This window comes from Anser cygnoides, chromosome 2 (assembly GCF_040182565.1).
Source record: "Anser cygnoides isolate HZ-2024a breed goose chromosome 2, Taihu_goose_T2T_genome, whole genome shotgun sequence".
Classification (NCBI taxonomy): Eukaryota; Metazoa; Chordata; class Aves; order Anseriformes; family Anatidae; genus Anser; species Anser cygnoides.
This window is the reverse complement of record NC_089874.1, coordinates 75,824,928-75,849,051: the sequence shown is the minus strand read 5'-3', so window position 1 is coordinate 75,849,051 and position 24,124 is coordinate 75,824,928.

Sequence of the window (24,124 nt, the reverse complement as noted above, 5' to 3'; positions counted from 1 at the left end):
ATCTTATACTCACCAAAGAACTGAAGGTGTCAAAGGGAACTCTGTCTTTAAAAATGAGCTGTGATACAGCAGTATTAATGAGGTCAATGTCAGAAATGGTATGGTAACTTTAAATAGACTTTAATGCCTGGTATAGTCACTCAGTTATGTCACTATTTCAAAGACTGTCTTACATGATTATTGCTACAGATGGGTAGGGAGAGAGAGAGAGACTGAGAGATACTTTGCCACAGACTGCAGTATAACTGCTAAATGGTTCATTACTTTTACTTCTGGCAACTATTGCACTCCAGCCATCACTGTCCTGAAACTGAAATACAGCATTATAGGATGAATACATTATCCACATGAGTGAGTTAGAGAATTGCACATCTACGAAACCAGATTGGTGGTAACAGCCAGGTTTATTATCCTAAGTTGACACAGAACAGAAGAGAAAAAAACAGGCAAGGACATTCCCAATGATTAATCTCAGGCACCTGAAATAGCAGTGTACAGGAATCATTCATTCTTTCTCAAATGAATTAAACAGGCTTTACCAACAAATTACGTCTTAGAAAACAGTGATACGATGGCTTACAGGGAACTTGTTACATGTAATACCTTCTTTCACAGACTGACAGAATTCAAAAATAAAGCTGAGGTTGACAGGAAATGGAAATACAATTTTGTTATAGGACTCATATGCACTCTGCGTTACTGCCCACAGGCCAGTTTAGGTCATGTACCACACCATTCTATGCAATTCTCACATGTGCCTCAGCAAAGCCCCAGAGAAACTTAGCACAGTGAGAGATTGTTCAACTGCAAGATAAATATTGTTAGCCTGAAGCTGAAAGCAAGTTTTTTGTCCTCATTTGAGATGTTTAAACATTCTACAGAATATTTATAAGGATTTTAAATTATCTTTCATATCTAAGATTCAGTGGATACTCTCTCTCTCTGTCTCAGCAGAGCTTATTATCTTATATTATTGTTAAATTTCAGGTTGCTTGAAATCCATTCTACTTTTATTCTTGGCAAAATGTATTACTTACATTTAGGTACAGAGTCTCTTCAAAAGCTAGAAAGCTTTTCATGTGAGTTTTGTATAATGCTTCTGTGGGCTTCATGTCTCCCTGAGGCACTTCAGTGCTTTGTAAATCCTAACAAATCCATCAACACACCTCAACCTTTAATTAATTAACAGGAAAGTCCTGAAGATCCAACAAACTCTTTCTACATTAGCTGCCTCTAAATTTGATTTTTTTCATTCTGGAATTATGTGCAATATAACATATTATAGGTGATGGGCAGTATGTATCTGCAAAAACATCCTCATCCACAGGAAAAAAGATCATATATCCGGAACAGATGCAGCTATTGGTAAAATTATTAGAGATAAGCCATACAATCCATAAAATATCTAGTGATGCAGGGCATATTTTTTCAGTAATGTATTATGATTATTATTGTAAAGCTTTATGATTTAATATTTCACTGTCTTATATCCATTCCTATTATAGGTAATAAAACCAGAAGTTTCCCATTGGAGAAAATTTCTGCCATATGTTATACGTAACAAAACCTCTACTGACTCTTTTCCAACTCTTTCATTTCTAACCAAATTTTAGAATAGGTGAGTGCAATATAATTTCATTGCTCACACTTAATTTATCTTGTGTGAAAAATGTGAAAAGAATATAGACTAAATGCAAAATAATGAATGAAATAATTGGATATAAAATTAATAAATACACAATATAAACAAATATACATGTATATAAATACACATATACGTATATACGAATACACATATACATATATACAAATATAATATAAAATTAATGAATATAATATGCAATATAAACAATATAATAATAAATGAAATAATTTTAATGTGGTACATACAAAGATGCTGCTTGTCAATTGAAAAGTAGGGGACTTTGAAAGTTTAGTTTGGCAGTTTAGACTTGAACTCAGGCAGCTCCTTGCCAAGTTATATTTTAGAAGGCAGAAACACCTTGTGAGGAGGAAAAAAAAAAAAAAAAACTGATAGAAACATCTGAGTTTAAATGTGTGGAAGAGATACTTGCTGTCTTGTGAAGTTTTACATTATTCTGACAGCCAAGAAGATGCCGCTATGAGTTGTTCCTGTGGAAAAGAAAACTTTTGCCCTCTGAAAGTGAAAAGCTTTTCCTTGTTTGCAAAGTGTTTTATGTCAGACTTTATCACAATTTGAAATGCTTCATCCTGAATGTGAGAGGCTGAGATGGTCAATCTGTCTCTTTGCATCTTGTGCTGTTTGCTGTAGATTGTGTGGCCTATCCTGTACAGTGCTTGGTATTGCTGAGGAGCATCACATTCTTGACAGATTTTTTTAATAAAAATATGATGGTAAATTTGTCTAAAAAGATCAGTATGAAATGCTGGGCATTTCAATTCAAGATCACTAGTTCATATTTGAACTGGAAATGAGAAATGCAAACATAATTGGCACCAAATGACTGCTTCTTTATATGAAATTTTTAATCTCACTTCAGTGTTAAAGAAAATCTTTGGCAATGCCGAAGGAGAGGGAGTCATTCAGACTGATCACCATGTTCCTGTCTTCTAATTACATTCTGCTACTTGTTTGACCTTGAGGATCTGGGAAGTATCCCTGTAAACAGACGTATTCAATTTTTAAATAATAGTACTGTGGCTGTATTCAGCACTGAGTTCCTTCTCCAGCTTCCATCCTTGCTATATTACTGGTGGTGTTTCCAGATTGGAGTGGGTCACCATAATGCCTCTGTAGCTGTCACAATCTGAGTCAATCTTTCTACAGAATTCACTGAAATAAACTTATCCAGTCTCGGTACAGAATGTAACTCTGGTTTTGTCTGCCTTGCTTTATGTAAAATACAGCTTGAATTCTCACCTCCTCTCATGCTTACAAGAATTTCAGCCACATAAGGAATCTTAGAATAGAATCTTAGAATATGCTGAGTTGGAAGGGATCCACAAGGATCATCAAGTCCACCTTCTCACTCCACACAGGACCACACCAAAAACAAACCCTATGTCTGAGAGCATTGTCCAAACGCTTCTTGAACTCCTGCAGGCTCGATGCCAAGAGCACTGCCCTGGGGAGTCTGTTCCAGTGCCTGACCACCCCCTCGAACAAATGGTAGAAATATTTTTTAAGTGAAGGACCACTCAGTGGCCTTTATATTACTGGTAATAGAGAATTATTATAAATGTGTTTTAGGAAAATACTGAATCTGTGGATGATCAGAACCTTAATGTCTTTGTGCTGAATAAACAACAGCTGAGATTTGTTATCCCACAGAGCTTAACATTTACACATGGTTGAGGGAAGCTGTCAACCTGCTGATGTGACAGAAACAATAGGAATAGAAATATAGGTTAATTGAGGATATTTTATAACTGAAGTCCTATAGACAGCCTAACTAAGGGAAAGATAAGGCTTAATTACTACTGAAGAAAGGAGGATGGGTAACTTGATATTTCTAGGTGATTTAATCTTTCGAGAAATTCAAAAGAGAAAATTTACAGGTGAGCAAAAGTCCTTGATTTTTTGAAACATGATAATGGATAACTTAATACACACAGGAAAGAGGAATAACTAGATGTGAACGAGTAATAATGGACATGAAAATGTAGTTCACTCAGTGATAAAAAAGCACTTTATATGCATAAGTATTTAATATGAAAGTCAAATATTTTACTAGTGGAAAGAGTAACAGTAGAAGAAAACTTGAGCTTAGTATAGTAAAAGTGAAACTTTGCACCATGAAAGAGAAATGCTTATGGATCCACAAGCAAATCTTCTTTTCCTGTCTCTGCCATTGATTCCTTATCCATCCTTGAGCAAATACCCTAATATCTGCCTGTTAGCAAGTAAGTTACTTGTCCTTATTCCAATGTGCAATTAAACTATTCAAATGTTTGCCTGAAATCCATTTTCTCCATATATCAGTATACACTAAACAGAAGAGGCTAAATTGAAAGGTTAGTTTTTACTAATAATCTGGAACCTTAAAACTAGATGATTTAGAAACTCAGCTTTAATTTCCAGCTATGAAAATCCATTTTTCCCAAGTGCTTTGAGAACCTGGGGTGAAGGGTGCTGATGAAATTCAAAACCTTCCAGTTCTATTCTTCAAGTAAGAAAAAATTGTACAGAAAGTGCATAAGGAAGGGCATATGTAACTGAAACAAGTTTACTTCTTACCTGTAAATTAATGAGTGGTTTTATTAGAGTTACACCTCTTGTTTCCAGTACCTAAACCTTTTAAAGGAACTACTGTTAAGTATATTACCTGATAAAGTTTTATACAGTCTATATAAAAATAGACTGATATAGAAACGGCAAATGTTGCTTACTGAGAAAAACATCATACATTTAATTTAACAAAACTTGGTATAATCATATTGATTATAATATTATGTAAGTATGGGACTCATTACAAATGTCTTAATGAAGGTCTTTATGTGTGTGTATATGTGTGCGAATATTATATATATAAAGTAAATATATTTGTAGCTTATAATCCGTACTTAGAGCATTTTATTATAGTTCCATTAATGTCATTTGCAAATGTGACAGCTACCACCACCAATTAACAACTTTTATTTACTTTTGCTGAACTGACAGCAACATACTGGTCACAATAGTCATAGAATCTACTTAGGTATGGGCATTTAAGCTGCTTCTACACAAAGAGATAGAGAAAATCTTGCTCATAGAAACCATTAACTTTGCCTGTTTTATTTAGAATATTCTAGGAACACCAGAAAAATAAATCCTTATATTGAAAGTTCTACTCATAATTTTATTCAGCTCAACACCTTGCAGAGCCCCTCTTGATGCAGTTTCATATTAAACATTTTAAGTATATGGTAAAATTAACAACTTAGCTTGAATAAAGAGGTTAATCTACTGAGAGACAGTACTGTAAAGAGAGAAGCAGAAAATCATATCAGAGCAACAAATTCTGCACACTTGTGTCAAAACTAGATGGCTTTTATCCTTGTACTGAAATGCTTCAATTGATCACCTTTACTATTGTGTTTGTTTGATAGAACCAAGGGGTTTTGATCCATCCTGCAAGAAAAGAAAAAAAAAAAAAAAAAAAAAAGGCTTTCTGCTTGATGATATATATGATATGTAGTCTGGTACACAGAATGTATTAAGGTGGGGAAAAATATTGAGAGATTAGAAGAGTGAAACAACATCTGGAATCTATACATACTGACTGGGATATTCATTCTCAGTCAGTTAGGGTGGCATTGGAGGTAGATTATTTCTGTATGTTGTATTTATACTTAGGTGTCTGTGTTTGCTTTTTACCCTTGTCGCATGAACCATATGACTGAAGGGACCGCTTCATTTTGGGACGGCTTCCCTGCTTTGCTATTGGATTTGAAATGGGCTCAGTTGGTCTCTCAGTTCAAAGATGCTGCCCTGATTGTCTTCCTGTGGGAAAACTGCTTTGCTTTCCAAGATATTGGGGGCATATTAAGATTGAAATGACAGTGGGTGATCTGTGCTAGAGGCTTTTTTTTTTTTTTTTTTTTTTTCTGTTTCATAAAGCCTGGGACAGAAGTAGTTTTGATCCAGCTATGACTAATACTTCCACGTTACCTAAGAGCCTTAGAGAGCATTATGAAATTTTATATATAGGAAAAATATGACTGAAGCATGAGATTTAAATGTCTTTCATTCAAAAATTTCCTCACCTCTAACCACTTCATATAGAACAAAATGCAGGTAACTGCCTATAAATCAAGACAGTGATATTAGAAGAGAGAATGATGGGTTTTATCCCTGTCCTGCTGAAACACAGTGCCAGGCTGACCTGCATCAAGATATTGCTGCTCCATCTCCAACCCATCCACCTCCTCCCCCGAGCAAGTGGCACAGGGGTTGGGTCCTGGGGCTGTGGTCAGTCCCTGAGAGCTGCCTCTTCCTCCTCACACCTTGCCCTGCTCCAGCATGGGGTCTGCCCAGGGGCTGAGGGAGAGAAATCCCTGCTCCAGCGCCGCCTCCTGCCGAGAGGCCACAGGGGGATCTCTGCTCCAGTGCCTGGAGCCCCCCCTGCTCTCCTCCTCCTCTCCCCCAATAAATAGCTGTGATTTTTCCATGGTTTTGATAAATCTCACTGATTTTTCTTTTACTCTGGATCCTGCATGATTTCCAAAAGGCCTTTGTATTGTTTTGTTTTGTTTTATTTTATTTATTTTATTATTTTTTTATTTTATTTCTAATCTCAGCCCTCACCTACTGTCTTAATCAAACCTCCTGAAAACCAAATGGAGTGTTACTGTCTTTTGGACAGAGTTTTGAATAAACTGTTTGAGCCTACAACCCATATTCTCTAAACATAACATAATGCTTAGTGGTTTATGCTCTCTGTGATGGTGCAACGTTTACCTAATTATTTTTATTTTGCTTCTTTGGATAGAGCTTGAGGGCAGCTGATGTGGTTTAATACATCTTGCTCAGATAATATATCCATTGTTTTTCTGTCTGGTAACAAAATCTAGGTACCGAACCAAGGGTTGCAGAGTTGAAAAATGTTTTGCATTCCTTCCATGCCACTAGATTTTGCCACTCCTATAAATTTCAAACTGAATCTGAAGAAGCACAAATAGAAGTGCAATTGATTTTTTAGTGAGATCGAAGATAGAAGATCCTCTAAAAAATTACACGATAAGAGACACTACAGCAACAAAAATGACAAAAAATGCCACACACACCAAAAGTGCATACCTCTGTAATGAAAAAGTAGTGAAAAAAGGCCCCGTAATGTTTGTCCAGTACTGTAGTTTCCAGCTTGTCATACAGCCTGCAGTCAGAACTGAACAAACCTAGCATGCATCTTATTTAGCCTGTTTTGGACCACATGATTCGGTTGTAGAGCAGTGAGAGAAAAGGAGCAATCTGAAATTCCAGTGAACACTTTCAGTCAAAATGAGTAGTTCATAGAAAACACTGCACAAAATAAAATATTGACAGCAAAGGTAGAAAAAAACAACTATGGAGGAAAAAATGCTGAATACTACATAGTGTATAGTCAGTGCACAGTACTTGATCTAGTTCCTGAGTAAGTTATTACTGGATATCATTATGCTCAATGGTATTTGCCATAAGACAATGCACTTTTTATTTCAGGCATTGCAAAAGATACAAGTTTCTTGTAGCTTCGAATCTAATTGCTTAGAATGCATTGTAAAACTCCAGTCAGTTCTGAGCAGAGGATGAGACAATTAGAAATGGTTTTTAGAGGTAGCTAGAAATTCTTTCTTGACTTTATTGTAAACACTTTTTCCTGTACCTCTCATTTTCTGTAGCAGTGAGCAAGCCTCTGAAAAAGCTCTTGTAACACTTTTTAGATAGTTTCAGTCATTTTTGCTTCACTTGATGGAGATTACTATTCCCATGTGTTGTGTTAGATAAGTAGTCGTGCAGCACATTTGAAGCTTGAATTAAAAGTCCATTTTTTTTCCTCTGAACAAGATTCATAAATAAAAAATATCATCTTTGAATAAAATCCTGATATTGCATTGAAGGGAAAAGGCTTTATATGTTAACACTGTCGAGACTCAACGATGCATAGTAAAATGGCTCCACAAGCTATGAAATTCAGATTTCAAACAAATTCTCTGACTTGAATTTAAAAAATGTAGTATACTTAGTTTTGTAAAGATTCTGCTCAGGATCTGTTCAATTTTAGCATGAAGATGGGCTGAAAAGTGATAAAAACATACGTAGGCTCATTCTCTGTACCTTGAATCATCACTCATAGAGTTGTCCCACAACAGGAGACCACTTTCAGAACATTGTATCTGAGAGACACAGCAATGTAAGATCACCTGGATGTATTCATTTCTCAAGCACGCACTTCTCCTACCCCTAACTCTAAAGTTAATTCAGCAGACTCTTATCCTATTTCATCCTTGTTCACTTAGCTTACTGTCAGTGGTAAAGAGATGAAGACTAAAACCAGGGATAGGCATGTCATTGGAATGAGCTCTTGAATACCATGTCATGTCTATTCTTGCAGCTGTCACTGGAATAAAATTGTTCAGATGGGTGGTCTGTCCACGCTGGTAGTGGTCGTTCAGTTAGCTCCCTTGAAAAAACACTGGCAACTGTACACATTCATTTCACATCAGTTTGACATTTTAATGAAGGTGCTCATACTCTGTTCTTTCTCATTCTTTATGTATGAACAACCTCTGGGCAAATAGGTTTCTAACTCAGTTCAATAGCAAGACTTTAGGACAACTAAGTGTACCCAGTTGGGAAAACTAAAATTATTTACTGCTTAAACATTCAAGTACCATACCTATATAATACTCAAAAGTTGACTGCAGTGAGGGTGCACCTACTGTTTGAATGACAGTAAGTTTATTTTGAACTGGTACTTTGGCACTGTAATTAGTTTTGTGTGACTTTAATTGCTCTTTGCTACTTTGTCCATCTCTGATCAAAAAGACTTCAGAAAATAAAATGGGCTTAAAGGTAAAAATAGATTAGAATGTATTGCCTTGATTATGCATCTAGTTGTATTCTAAAAAAAATTAATTAACCTGTTTCAGAAGTTCGAAACTTACTCAATTCCTTAGACAATTTTTCTAACAAAAGTCATATCTCAGATTCTGGAAAAAAGCCATATTCGTAAATCTACTAATATAAAGAGTAAAGATAGGTCAATTTCTGCTGAAAAATAATTGAAGATACGGATTTGCATAGCTCTTTATATATTTATTATTATTTTTAAAATTAACTGTCCTTCTATATCCATCTTTGGTTTTATGAACTAGTTGTACATAAGCAAGACAGACAGTATACATGAAAAGTTACAGCTGTTTCAATCATGCCTCCGTGCTGAAACTGCACTTAATTTCCTTGCTTTCTCACTAATGTGTTTGCTAAAGAAACAAGCAGTGTTTTAGCTCATTATGCCAACAGAGTTGAAACTGCATTTTTCTGTGCACTTGCTGGCCTCTTATGCCTTTGAAAGTAGATGAAAGCTTTAAAATCCTTTAGTTTGCTTGATTAGACAGTGACCCTTTGCATGGCATTGATTTCAGGATTTATTAGAGTTTATTAGCAAGTCACCTTCTCTTTTTGTTTGTTTGTTTGTTTTTGGTATGTGTTGTTGGCAATTACCCAACTTCCTCAGTAACTAAATACTAAAAACAATCAGAATTAATGCTGATGTCCCTTAAAAGGTTTCAGTGTTACTTTTTCCTTTAAATTCCCATTACATATTAGTACTTCAATATATTTTACATACTTATGTGCTAGTACTTGACTTATTATTCATTTTTTAATACAGGAATGGAATACCTGTGAAAAGGAATGTTGAAAGAGCCTGGATTTCAGTTAAACGACAATCCATATTAAAAGGTCTTAAGGAAAAAATATGAGGAAAAAAAAAAAAAAGACAAACAAAAGACGAGCTATTTAATGTAGTGAAGGTGCAGACGGTGATTTGCAGTGTGTCATCACTCCCTCCTGAAGACAGAACTAGAATGGCAGGTTATCTGTATGGTGCTTACCAGGAAAAAACATTCAATGAACAAAGCACAGGGGAAAAAGAGGACTTAAGGTCTGCAGATTGCTGGGCATAGTATGACTGTCTATAAACTGTTGATTGATGACATTAAAAGCACAGTGCTATGCTGAGCATAGAAAAACAATGTAAACCAAATAAAATGGATACTGTCCAACACAGCTTGCAAAATCTTCCAAATAGATGTTGTTTGTATGCTTTTTAAGTCTCATTACTGCTTTTTAAGCATCATTACTGAACATGAAAATAAAGAATAATACAAGACTGTAGTCCAACTCTGGATGAAAAGTACTTGACACATTTCTTCCATTTTGATTGTGATCTGCTCCTTGTCATCAAACACAGTCTCATGACCAATTCTGCATCTATTTCACTGGGGTTTCATCCAGAATATATTCCTCCAATTTATCCTGGAATTCCACACAAAATAGTATACAAGGTTTTACTCATGTTTACATATGTGACACGTATTCTTTGTTCATTAGAGGGAATGAATTGCTGAAGGTGGAAATTTGATTAGACAAAGAAATATCCTCACCAAATCAATGTTGGCTGATACTCTACATTTTATTCTTTTCAATATATCTACAAATAATTTGTAAGATTATTTGCTTTAAATTTCTTCTGAGGGTTGGAGCTCAGCTGAATGTTACACAGTATCTTGAGTTTTTCTTTCAAACACATGCAAAATATTTCTAGTTTTCTGCAATATATCCTCTATTATCTTTCAAAATAGTAACTAATGGGTAGAAGAACGGTTAGACATGGAAGAGTTTTGTCCTCACAATAGTCAGTGAATTTTCTACAGGATTTTCTGGTGAATGAGGGGAATGAAGATGCTACTTTGCTCTCTCATGCTATACTTCAGAATTTATTCCTAGAAGAGCTCTACCCACTTTTTCTGTCATCTGTATTCATCAGCTTATGACACAGCCAAATTGGTCCCTCATTAAAACTCCCATCTTTCTTCCAAAATGGGGATTTTGAATCTGTTTTTGATATAATTTCTTTAAAACCTTTTCTTTTTCTTTTTCTTTTTTTTTTTTTGAAACTTTTTCACTCTAGACTAGACTCTTATTTCTTTGCCTATGTTACCTGAGAAACAGAGTTTTGTAGAAATAATAATGCAGTCATATAATTCATGCAACTGATCCAAGGCTGAACCATTTAAATAACAATTTTGAGAATGTGTTAAGATATACAGATTTCTTCTGTATTAGAACTTTTATCAGATTTCTGTATCAGATTAATTTTTTTTCTTCTCTTTTTCTTCCCCATATGTGGCACGTTAATGCATGTTTGCTTGTGTCTACAGTGTTAAGTGAACCAATTTACTACCTTTACTTCTTGTTACTCTACATTGCAGATGGTCCTTGTCCAGGCCACCATTACTTCCTCTCTGTTCACACATAGCTCTGTACTTTGTAATCTTGTACCACTAAGCCAAGTTTGCAGTTTTTCCTTCCCTGTTGCAAAGGTGATGAGCAAAGCTCTTCAAGATGTAGTTCATCATGACTCATGATGAACTCAAAGCTCAGGAAGTTTAGATTCAGACAGGTTTCCAGGCACCTTCCCTACCTGCTAGATTTTTGTCTTCTGTGATATTCATTATTCACTCATAATTTTTTCTTTCCTCTCTCTCCACACCTTTCCTTTCCTTTTTTTTTTTTTTTTTTTTTTCCCATATTCTGCCCATATTTGCTCCTTTTCTGGTTATTTTGCCTAAATAAAGTTCCCTGGAGAACTCTTCCGTACAGAATAGCAAGTGTAACATTTTAAATCTATTCGGGGCAAAGAATATGTTGTAAACCCCACCCCCCCACCCCCCCTCAAAAATACTACTAGTCAAAGTATACTGGAACCAGAAGCAGAATAACTGTGGTAGTTAATTAGTTCTTCTGAGACAGTTAATTAGTTCTTCTGAGAAACCAAACATTTGTTTCCACCCTCTGTTGTAGTATGCAGATGTAACTGTCCACTTTGACCTAGATCAGAAATATATCCATTTCAGCTGCACAGGGAAAATACATCTTTACAGAATCACAGACATTGTTTCTGCCTCCAGAACTCTGGTTTCATTCATGTCATTCATATGACTAGAAAGAAATCGCTTTTATGTGTGAAGGAGCCAAATACTACTCCTAGTCCAGAATATGCATGCCATCAAATTTGATGCATATCTATACACCTAATAGCATTTTCTACATTGTGTCCTTGGCGAAAGTATATTTCTTGAGCCCTAATCTCAGCAAGTACCTTGATGTGCCTAGAGCTCCCTTTAAAATATCATTCCATTGGGAATGATAGGATCTTATCTCTTATCTAATTAATGTAGTGATTGTGTAGTTTGTTTTCACGTGCAATTACTCTCTTTATCATGCCTACAATTTTAATGTTATCTATACGAATAGAGATTTAGTGGCTGGCCTTAAAAGTGTCTGCATTTGAAATGCTGGATGACAAGAACAAACAAACAAAAAAAGCCAACACCAGTCTATTTAATCATTTCATTTCCACCATACTTTCATTTCTACTTGTCTTTCTAGTCTGCAGCGTATACATATGCAGGAGATAATCTTCAAAAATTTCACCTGCATTTATCTTTAATTAACCATGTACAATATGCACTACATAGGTCTTGTATTAAGTATGAGATCTATTTCATAATTATCTAGTTGCATAAAGCAGAAGGTGTCCGTCAAAAACACAAACATTCAAATAAACCAGCTGCCACGGGGTGAGATTATAGGCTATATCCACTATGTTTAACTTACTTTTGATAAATAAACTAACAACTGTTGTTTTATTTTTTGTTTGTTTTTTTTTGTTTTTTTTTTTTCTTGGCTGGTTTATAAGTTTCTGTCTTTACAGAAAAAACAAACTCAACTGTTATGAGAATTCATGTAGTATTTACATGATGTTTAGTGTATTTGTTTTTAATTTGGGCATTATCAATTAAAAAAAATAGCAGTTACATCTTTTCTACATTGTGATTATATTTTTCTTTCATATTACAGATATATGAAGATAGATTGTATTTTCTTTCACTGATTTATGTTGCTTGTTTGAAATCAGAAGTTGTTTTCCATGTATTGGGACAAATGTAATAAACTCAGTAACTGTTTTGATGCACACTTTAAATTACAAGATGTAATTTTGAAAAATACTTCTTCATTTTGCCATGTGAATATGTGTTAAATGACCTGAGACAGGGAAGAGAATTAAATGCTTTATGAAGAAAGATTACATTTGTTTATAATTCCTCTGATTAAAAAGCATTCGTTATTCCTCACCAACCTACTCCCATCTTTTCGTCCTGAACTATAATCCCATCATTTGCTCAGCTGACTTTCTTGAACTTTGATATATGGTTTATTCATTCAGTGGAAAAAGAATTAAGCTAGAGCACCCACCCAGGTGGGATCAGTTTGACTATACAGTCCACCACTGTTTTCTTTGCCTCTCGTGTGTTTTAATAATACAGCCAACAGCATTAATAAACCTAATCAGGTCATACCAGTTAATGGAGTGTCCTTGTCAAAGACCACATTTTCTCTTTAGAGGCGGAAGGGACACATTTCAATGTTATATCACTTCCAGACATAATCTGTTTACTTTTTTTTTTTTCCTTCATCTCTCCCGTCTTTGAGCCATCACTGTTTTTAGTTAATATCCTCTCTTTACCTTTCTCTGAGTCAGTGAGCCAGTAATAAACTACGATGTGTCATTTTATGTTATGTTGTGCCATTTGTACGCTGGTATCTTGAGCATGGCCTTATATCCCACTGTACTGCTACAGATCTGTTCTTTTTGGTACAGATTACTGCAATGAGAGATAGAGTATGACTTTTTAAGATTTTTTTTTCCCTTAGATTTCACCTGTTAGGTTGAAATAAAATGAATACATATGTAAGCTTATAGTATTTGGGATTCATCATTGAATTTTAGTAAGATGAGGATTGAAATGTTAGGTATTTTGGAAGGTACATGATCAGAAGAGGATGATACATGTTCCAGCACGGCCCACTCTGATTTTATTATTTCAATGATGACTGCTATTTGTTGGTTTTCTTCCATATTTTTTCAAAACTCTGAGCTAGTCTCTGCCCTTATTTCCATTACCCGGAAGAGACAACTTTATATCTGCAGTACCAGCTTCCTTTATAAAAAATAGAGAGGAAGTTCAGAACTGTTGATCTCTACACAGCCAATACTTCCACAGAGACTGAATACAGGAGACAAAATTTAGGCAAACATTAGTGAAAATGTTAACCATGACTGATCCCAAGACAAATTATAGAAGATTATTCAAACTTCAAAATCAATTAAAATTGAAAGCTATTTTTTTCCAAGGTAAGTTCAAGATAGTTAGCAGACTAACTGCTAACATGTCAAATATTTAATTTTAGAATTATTAATTCTGTAATTCAATGAGTTATAAAGTCAAGAACTATTTCTGAAACGCTTGCTTATTGTCAGGTTTATTCCTGGTATATGACTGATTTTGTTAATCTGTTTCAGTACTTTGTTGTTAAAAAAAATGAAGTATGTAAAAAAAGAATGTAATATGCTACTACAGGGTGCCTTCCCATATGAGTTTAAGCATCTGTATAAATTCATTTTACAATCAGAAATCTATCAAAAGTACTAGTGCTATACCTGTATCTCAGTTTAAGGGAAGTAGTATAACTTCAGAAAATTATGAACCTCTTGACTGAACATCAGCAGACACTTGAGCAATCTAGTTCCAGTATCACTGTGTTGTCTGAATCCAAAAGAACAAAAAAAAAAATCAGCTATTTAGAAACACATTGCCAAAGCAGATGACACAGAGCTCTTGCATAAAAGCATTCATACTTCTGATAATACAGATTATTATCAGAGGACTGAATTATGCATGCAGGAAGGCAATTCACCTTTAATTACGGAAAAAAAAAAAAAAGGTCATGTTTTGTGATAGATTCACAAATGACATGTTTGTGCAGTTAATCATGGATGAATGTATAATGATGTTTTTTTAAAAGTGATTTAGATGTTTCACAGAAATTTATGTTTTATATTTAGTAAACTGTAATGCATGGGTAACCACATGTCCCATAAGAGCAATATGTGCTGACTTTGTCTCTTGAAGTACTTTACATAGCAGGGCCTAGTTAATTTGAATTTTATAGAATTGGAGTGCAACCAAAAGAGTTCTTGTGAGTGACATCATTTTTGTATCTCATTCATGCTTTTTTTTTTTTTAATTATTTTTTAAAACAAATTTCATTGCCAATGTCTTTTTTGCTGCTGGTGGCGATAGTTGGTTTTTCATTTGGTATTACAGGAAAAAAAATAATCAGAATGCATGCAATTCTTTTCAGCTTTAGTGAGGTATTCTTAAAGCAAAACCATCTGACAGCTAGACTCGGATTGAGGCTCTATAAATCCTAGCAATCCTATTAATTTCTATATAATCATCTAAAGAGGAGCTAAATAATATGCAAGCGATATTTTGCACAATGTTATGCAAAACAAGCATAAACAAATCAAATGAAAGCCCCAGCAGGAGAGCAAAGCCCCAGCAAAATCCTGCTAACCCTTACTTAAAGCAGACATTCAAGCGTAGAGGAAGAGAGAAACGGGAACAGGTACAGGTAGCTGTCTTTCATTTTCCTCATGGTTGAACAATTAATTCACTCAGCCTCCTAGGTGGCTGGCTAATACTGAAGGGTTCATTGCATAATAAACATTTCCTATACACTATGGAGAATAATAAGAAAAATCTCCCTCATTCTCTACTTATTTTCCATCAACAGCTTGTGGCTTCTATACTTTTTGAGCATGACTCTCCTTTCCCCCCTTCTTATTTGTGATCAGAAACTGGAGTTGCATCTCACAAGAGCGAAACTGGCTTTAACATGATGAAAATCATTTCATAGTAATTTAAGAATATTATTTAAAAACACTTTCTTATAACATTGGTTGGTGTGCGATATCTACCTGATGCAAATTCTTCTTCAATGGGCTAAAGCATGGTTAATATAAATCCTGTGAAATTTCCAGAATATAAAATAATCCTGACGATGGAACACATAATAATTTTTTTTTTGAAACTTAGTGGAAAATATGGTATCAGTGAAAGGAAGCAGAATATCTAATTATAAAATTTTCTATAGCAACCTTCTTGACTGACTGGTACATGATAATATGAAACATCTCCATCCAAATTCATGAAAAAGCTCGTGAGGAGCATTCCTGGAGTGCTGAACAAAGTTGTGGATAATGGATGGAGAGATATTCTTACATATTCCACTAGGCAATTCCTATTGCCTGGTGTATCTATAGCTGCTCTCAGAATGATGAGTGTTTCACACCATTCTTTGCACTCTAAACTTGACTAATTTATGATCATGGACTCTTCTATTATAAAAATGCTGGTGATATCTTTGTGAAGGTAAAACAAAATGCATCTACCATTAAATGATCTGAATAAAGAGGTTTGGCATCTGCTTTAAATTGAAGAAATCAAAAGAAATATTGATCCTGATCGTATCTCTTTTTAGAAATGAAGAGCTCTATAACTAATACATCAAAAGCATGCATTTTGCAGATAAATGCAGTGTCAAAATCTGAGATCCTATAATCAAATATTTAAAATGCAAAGGTAGTACATAAAACAACCGCTGCTTCAGTGTTTAATTTTATTTTAAAAGGAGTAGGACTGGAAAAGAGAGAGAAGATAATTCACAGGGAATATTTTTGCAGGAGCTTTGTGGTTAAGGTCAAAAGTTAACTGAACAAAACGGTAAGGAGTATCAGCAGGGGATGGTCTCAAGTACTGTTCCTTGTGAATATGCTATCTGCATGCTACAGAGCACATTCTCCCAGAAAACAAATGGTGAGAATGTGATTATTTACTAATAGATTTTACATAACATCTCACAACACATTGTGTTGTTTTATTACCAGTGTGGTATAGTAAGTGGTGCAAAACAAGATGCTATTCTCAAAGGGTATCAGCTGTTCTGGTCATGGAAGTTCTTCATAAAGTTCTAAAATATTATTAGGCAAATTTGCTTGTTTTATCCACTTCAACTTTTTGAAATACACAAGAACATTTTCCCAAGCTTTAATGAAAAGCACATTTATGAGCAATGCCTATAACAACACATTACATTTTTTACATAACAACATCAAACACTAGCAAATGACAATATAGTTAAAGCCAGCTCTTATGGATTTTTCACTGTATTACCTTCACGTACCTGGTTAGACCAAGGTAATGCACTTCAGTAATTTCATCAGAAATTATACAACAGTCACTGAATCTCTTTCATAGCCAGGACTCACTCACTGCAAACTCTTTTTATGTTATGTTGATCTTCTCACATTATACTCCTTCACCAGAAAGGGTGTCAGAGTTAAGAAATGAGCAGTTGTTCTCAGTTGCAGTTCAATATTATAACCTGCCTTCCTTTCTAAACTCAAGAAATTTATATTAATTCCTAATTAATAAGTTATTCTGCAATATGCAGATCATGTAATAAGTTTCAAGTAAAATGCACAGTGCATTTATTTAAAGTAATTTATTATTTTAGTGCATTGGCTCAAATGAGGCTGTGCAAGTGGCTGATATACTGCATTGACTAGAGAAGTTTTTCTAAAACATTCTCATAGAATCACAGAATATCATGAGTTGGAAGAGACCCAAAAGAATCATCCAGTCTGACTTCTGGCTTCACACAAAAATTTGTGATTTTTGACTGCCCAAAAATCAAACCATATTTCTGAGAGCATTGTCCAAATGCTTCTAGAACTCTGGCAGGCTCACTGCCATGACCAGTTCCCTGGGGAGTCTGTTCCAGTGCCCAACCACAGGTGAAGAAACTTTTCCTAACACCCAGCCTGAACCTTCCCGTGGCAGCTCTATGCCATTCCCTCAGGAAACTTGGGAGCTCAGCACGTGTCCCTCCGCCCCTCCGCTCCCCTTGTGAGGGAGCTGCAGGTGCCATGAGGCCTCCCCTCAGCCTCCTCTGCTCTGGGCTGAACAAACAAAGTGATCTCAACTCTCCCTCATACATCTTCCCTCTGGACCCTTCATCATCTTTGAACACAAAGATTGTGTTTTGTACTCGATGCAAGTCAATTCTGTAATTTTAAAATTATGACTCTACCAGTTCTCTTTTCTTCTCTAGGACTACACTGATTCATGAAATACATTAACTTAAATACTTTGCTGTATCTCAGTGGTCTTAATAAAATATAAAGGAACCCAATGACTTACATATATCCACTAGAAATTATTGTTCTAATCTATGAGACCATGTCCCTGCTAGTATTATTAACTGTTGTGTGACCTGAACTGTGGGTTACAAGAACAGAGGTAGCTGGTTTCTAAACTGCTGGCATTGCCAACACAATTCCATCCTTAGGAGCTCATTTTAATGTAAAAATAACTGAAAAGGCTTCTAAAGGATAATCATCCAAGCTCAGGTGGTAGCTGATTCATTATATTTTTATACTTTTTACTTTCATTCCCCCTCCCTCCCCCCCTTCTGTGTAAATAGTGACTGACTTTAGCTTCTGACCCATAAAGGACTGAAGTAAACTCATCCCTTTACAAATTATCTGCCTCCACTGAACTTGCTCAAAGATCTCTGGATGCCTACTTCCTCGTGGCTCATAAGTGGCCTGTCATCTTGTATTTCGCGAAACTCTATTCCAAAAAAAAAAAAAAAAAAAAACAAAACAGATGCATTATGTCACAAGAACTGGTGTTAGCAACCTGGTTTGGGTTATAAACTCCTTACCACTGCTCAAACCAGTTAGGCAGCAGATTAAGATTTTTGGGAATCAGTCTTTTCTTCATTTTGTCTTCTATCCTTTTACTTCTTTATAAGCTAAAGATACTGCCTTCAGTATATATATAAACACATATATAATGTATATAAATTGTGGACATTCCATAAATTTTCAAAATTTCTGGGAACAAATTAAACTGTGTATCTTCATAATGGCTGCTTTCTATCTCAGAGCCAGAAAGGTAGAGAAAAGACACATTTAGAAAACTCAATTTTAAATTATTTCAGAGCTGCAACATAGATATAATACGTATATATCTACATACAGCTGTAGTGTAGATAAACCCAAGGCATAAACACATTTTCCATTAAGCCCCTTCAGTAGTGTTTTGTCTTGGAAATACATCTAATTTTATGAGACCGTCAGGTACTATACTATGTTAAAGTTTAAGAATGCTTTCTGAAAGTGTATGGGCAACAGAGATGAGAAAACCTTATTGCTTTGACTGTCACTATTAATTTTCCTGACACTGTTTGCTTATGGTTAATTATGTATGCACTAGCTAGGATGTTAGGAATGTCAGACCAGGTTTGCTGAAATGGTAAGTAAAGTTGTAACAAACTCAAGAGAATGAAAACACTGAATTAGTAAAAGGTTGTTACTTATAATAGATGGGACTTCTAAACTGATATTGATTCAGAAAAGGTTCACTTGACAAGAAATATCACTGTGTTGCAAACCAATATTAATCACCAGATGGTGGTGGCCTTTTCAAAAAATTGTTCATTTGATAGTATTATTACTGGAGTACAAATCAGGATAAAATATATCACACCCAAGTGAAATACTTGCAGAAGCTTTCCAGAGCACTAATATTTACTCCCTAAGGTTACTTTCCACCAAAGACAATAGGTAACTCCTGGTTTCTTTACACATTTTCAATAAGTTGTTTTTAAATTTGAGGGCAGAATGTCAAATATTACTAAAGTAACAGTAATACTCTCCTAAGTGAATTGAAAGTACCCACCTCTCCACTTTGTGTTTATCTACACTGTCATGGGAAAGGGCCAAATATATTCAAGGAAAATTGAGAATTTTAAATTGGTTTAAGCTGCTACTGTTACTCCATTCAGGGAATTTGTAGCAGTATTGACATGGAAAGAAGACATCAGACATTACACTTTCCCTTTGTTGTGAACACACTGAGCAACCTTTTTTCTTCCATTTGTGTTCTTCTAGCAGGGTCTTAGTATAGCCCAAGATCTTAAATTGTTTCTTGCACTAGCTATGAAGTAATCATATGGCTACAGTCTACTAGCAAAATCAAATGGAGGTTGTTGTTAAATTACAGGCCTTGCTCACTGCTATTAATCTTTGGAGTTGTTCAAACTTATTTTACTAAATTGTAATTATTTATATAATTATATATATAAAATTTTACTAATGCTTAATTGTTTCATTTAACTTTTACCACTAAGTGCAGCACTTCACTGTACCATTTATATCAAAGATCCATCAAACAACGATAAGAAAACCATTTTAAAAGTATAGAACAGCAGACAAATAGAAAAGAAGCATACTTATTAATGTCAACATTTAAAGCCGCAAGCAAATGCAAAAAATGAGAAGGACCTGGAGAAGGTAACACCGTGAATACTGAGTTAACAGATCACCATAGCTAACATTCCCCTGCACTTGCTTAAGTGACACAGGCAGGGTCAAGGAAACAATGTGTGCCCAGGACAGTGAGAAAGAATCTCAGATAAGAGGGGCAGCTGTAAAACAGAACAGCCTGTTTTTTGGTGATTCTACTGCCCTTTTTGTTTCAGCTGAGCAGTTCCAATTATTGTTATGTTGTGTGGGCATCATTTTTACTGATATAAACCTATATCAGTATCATCCATAATAATATCACTAGCATCACCATAAAATTCATGGTTCTGTATGCAAGATATATTTCCTTTTTGCTTATAACAAACTTCTGAACATATCACCAGGGTGCATAGGGGCTTACTCTTTCCTAGTGTCTTAAAGATCCAGAACAACTCAAAGCGCTAGGATGAGAAGTAGGTGTGATACTTCCTTAGAGTTGCCTAGCAGAATTGACTATAGCCCCCTTAACTGTCTGAACATTCAGAAATCTGGCAATGAATACCCCCAGATTTTTACCTGTATGGGTTAATAATATGCAACAGTCTCATTCTAGTCTTCTCTGTTCCTATCTTGCTAACAGAAAGATCCAAAGGCTGATGTTCCACAGAAGATATTTACACGAATGATATTTTTCATTTGAAGAAACATACAGTGTATGGGAATTTTCTCCTCAGGCCTTCTGTACAAATGTTACTTTAGGGTTATAGTGTACTTGAGGCAATGTTTTTCATTTTTGTTTTGATTTAAAAAACATATGTTCTGACGTTTTTGCATTGGTTCTAAAGGTACTTAGAAAGTGCAGGAGAATTCATGCTCATTGCTTTTGTTCCTGCTTCTCTTTCTATGGCTTATTTTTTCTTCCTGTGCTATATTTCTTTGCTTAAAATAAATAAATAAATAAATAAATAAATTAAATAAATAAATAAATCTACTCTATATATTATTAGGGCACCACTGAACAAATAAAGCTCTTGTCTCCCATGCTTTCTCTGTTTTCATCATTAAACATGATTCTAACTTTTGTGTCTTACATTGTGTTTATAGGCTTTTACTTTTTGTACATTTTCTTACTGCATACATGCATGCACATACATACATGCAGAATATTATATACCAAGGTTCTCTCTACATTGATGTTATATCTCAGCTCCTAAGAACCCCACCTTCTGGAGTGTGGACCTCTTACTTTGTAAATTCCATTGTTTTTCAAGCTGGAATAACTCAGTGGTTTCTTTATGCGTAGCGTCATAACTTTCCAGAGATATTTCAAAGATGCCTGCATGACAGATTTGGAAATGGAATAGGTAAGTTATGTTATAAAAGTACAAAATGCACATTTTTACAAGAGAAATAAGTAAAATTATCTACAGAAAAGATGTACAATAAATACAGAATATTGGAGGATCCACACCTGCAATTCTGGCATCTGTTTAAATATCTTTATCACATCTGCTCAGTAGTACCTGATTTTGTATGCAAAGAATAACATTTACTTCCAGACAGAGGACACCCCAAAATATACTAACTCATAACCCATGGTCCATAATAAACAAAATGAATGGACAGATTTGCTAATGATGAACAGTGGTGCAGCTCAAGATTTAGCCTCACCTAGTTGTCACAGCTGTATCAGACTGGAAACTACTGAGACACAAAGAGAGGAACCTCGGCTGTCTGAGTTTAAATGCTGAAAGTTATTTAGTCACCTAGAACAACAACAACAGTGTATGTCAAATGTTTCAGCTTTTATTCAACTCTCACACAAAAGGTTGAACTCAAACCGAGCTGTGAACAAAACTGTCATGCTGGCTGGCAGTGGAGTTTTATTCTGCCTTTCCTCCTGGCCTGGCTTTCTGCGTGACTACAGCCTTCTGTTGAAGAGTGCAGTCCTCCTTTGGAGAAATGTTGGAGGTGACAGCGATGATATTCCCATTGCTAACTGTATGTACCTAGTGGGTACCTCTCCTGGCCTTGCAACTCCTGTTTCTAACTGAGAAGATAAAGTGATAAAAGGAACTCATGTGTCTTGATTCCAGTCATAGTTAGATGGGTGGGTCCAAAGACATAATTAACATGAAGGTCTTATTGTGAAATACTTAACAGATGCAACTGCATCAAATGACCAGCTTTACCTTAATGCAGTAATAGGAACAGATCAGAAAAAAGAAATGTGCGTAAGGGAAAGCCTTATGGTGAAGAAGCTTCAGAAGGATAAATACCAGTGTATAAACCTTTAAAAAGGTATCTATAGATCTACTGCTAGAATACCTGTGTTTCTGTGTCCCAGAATTCAGATGTACTTTTCACTATGCAATTCACTTACATCTCAGAAACTTGATGTGTTACATAGATCTTTGAGAATATTTCTAAGGATAAAAATTTAATTTTAATTTGCTTCTTTGTTTTCTGGCAGTTTTGTCTGTTGCGGACTATAAGTCCTTTATTTCTTAGGCTTTGTAACAGGCATAATAATTATTTTCTGTGTTTTTGTTTTTTTCCTGGCTTCAAGTAGATTATCTGCTGTGAGTAAATTATTTATGTATTATTCCTTTTTAACTTTTACCTTTCTTTATAAAATTAAAATTATTTACAGGGTTATTAAATATACATAATATTAGTAATTGATATTTATCAATCACTTCTTGTGAAGGTGAAGAATTTTGTGGAAAAAAGGAAGAATTATAATGTTTTATTCTATTATGGATGAAAAATTATGATTCTAATTTAAGACACTGCAAAGCTCAGTAGTTACAGACTCTGCTGGATCTTTTGGTCTGCATGTGCATTTCACCTTCAAAATCAGTAGTAAGGTATTATACATAAACATTTCAGATAGTTCATAGTGACCACTTTTCCCCTTGGATAAATTCACGTAATTTGCATCTACTTGTTTCTTTCAGCAATCTTTTGGGATCCTGCAATTTATAGAAAAGTTTATGTGTGTCATACCTGTGTATCCAATTGTTTTGCACAAAGCAGGAAAATCTGATCTCTTGAACAGAAAAAAAATATGTTCATCTTGTAACACCATTACAACTATGAAATGATGATAAGGGACAATAGGAGACTATATTATTTTTTCTTAATTTCAATGAGTAAATGGCATTCATGCTTATCCTAATTAGCAGACACGACAAAAAAATAATGATATAAAAAAATATTTTAGCACAGTGCAAGATATGAATTATGGAAAGTGTCAGTAATTACCAATGAAACTACATATTCTTTCTGTGTAAAGTAATGAATATACAGAACTTTTATCAAATAATTACATTTTAATTAAATTCAGTATTCTTTTAGTATGTCTCTATAAATATTTTAAAATATAATGTCAGAAAGTTAAAATAAATAAATAAATATCAGCTATGCACTTTCACAAGTGTTTATAGGAAAAGGATTTTAAAATATTTAAGGTAGTTTACACAAAACGTGCAACTGACACGAAAGACTGAGTCTCACTTTCAAATGCCTAAATAGCTGAGGGCTAGATTATAAAGTGTATTTAGACACCTAAATGTGCATGCCAGCCTAGCTGGAACTGCAAATATCAGCTTGTGACACGTTTACTAACTAATCAAGTAGTCTATTCTCCATTAGTTGTGCATAAGAGAGTCACTTGAGCAGAGTGACATGTTGCTGAAAAGATATTTCATGTTCCTTTAGAGATAGGAAAAGTAAATAACAGAAATTAGAATCTCTGTGAACGTGCTGATTTGGAATGTCATTAGTAAAGTTCTGAACTCCTGCTGGTAAATGTGTAAAAAGGATGCTCACGTGAAATTCTATATTCTGTATTCTACAGAAAGTGAAGCACAACACGAAGTCTCATTTCCTTGAGCACTGAAATCTTAATATTCTCTGAATGGACTTTCTATGGAATATTACCACTATACACAAGCTTTATCCAAATTCTCTGTAGCCTGACCTGATGTTATCTAGAAAAAAATAGATGAAAACTGTCCCCAGTAGTTTTGCTTGACTGACATAACGGAGTTCTTCAAGGATAAAAACAACATGCAGTAGATGAAATTTAGACTGACTGATCCAGCAGGATGTTCCAGGAAATTATAAAACTTAATTTTAAAGATAGTTTTATATAGCTATATTAAAGACAC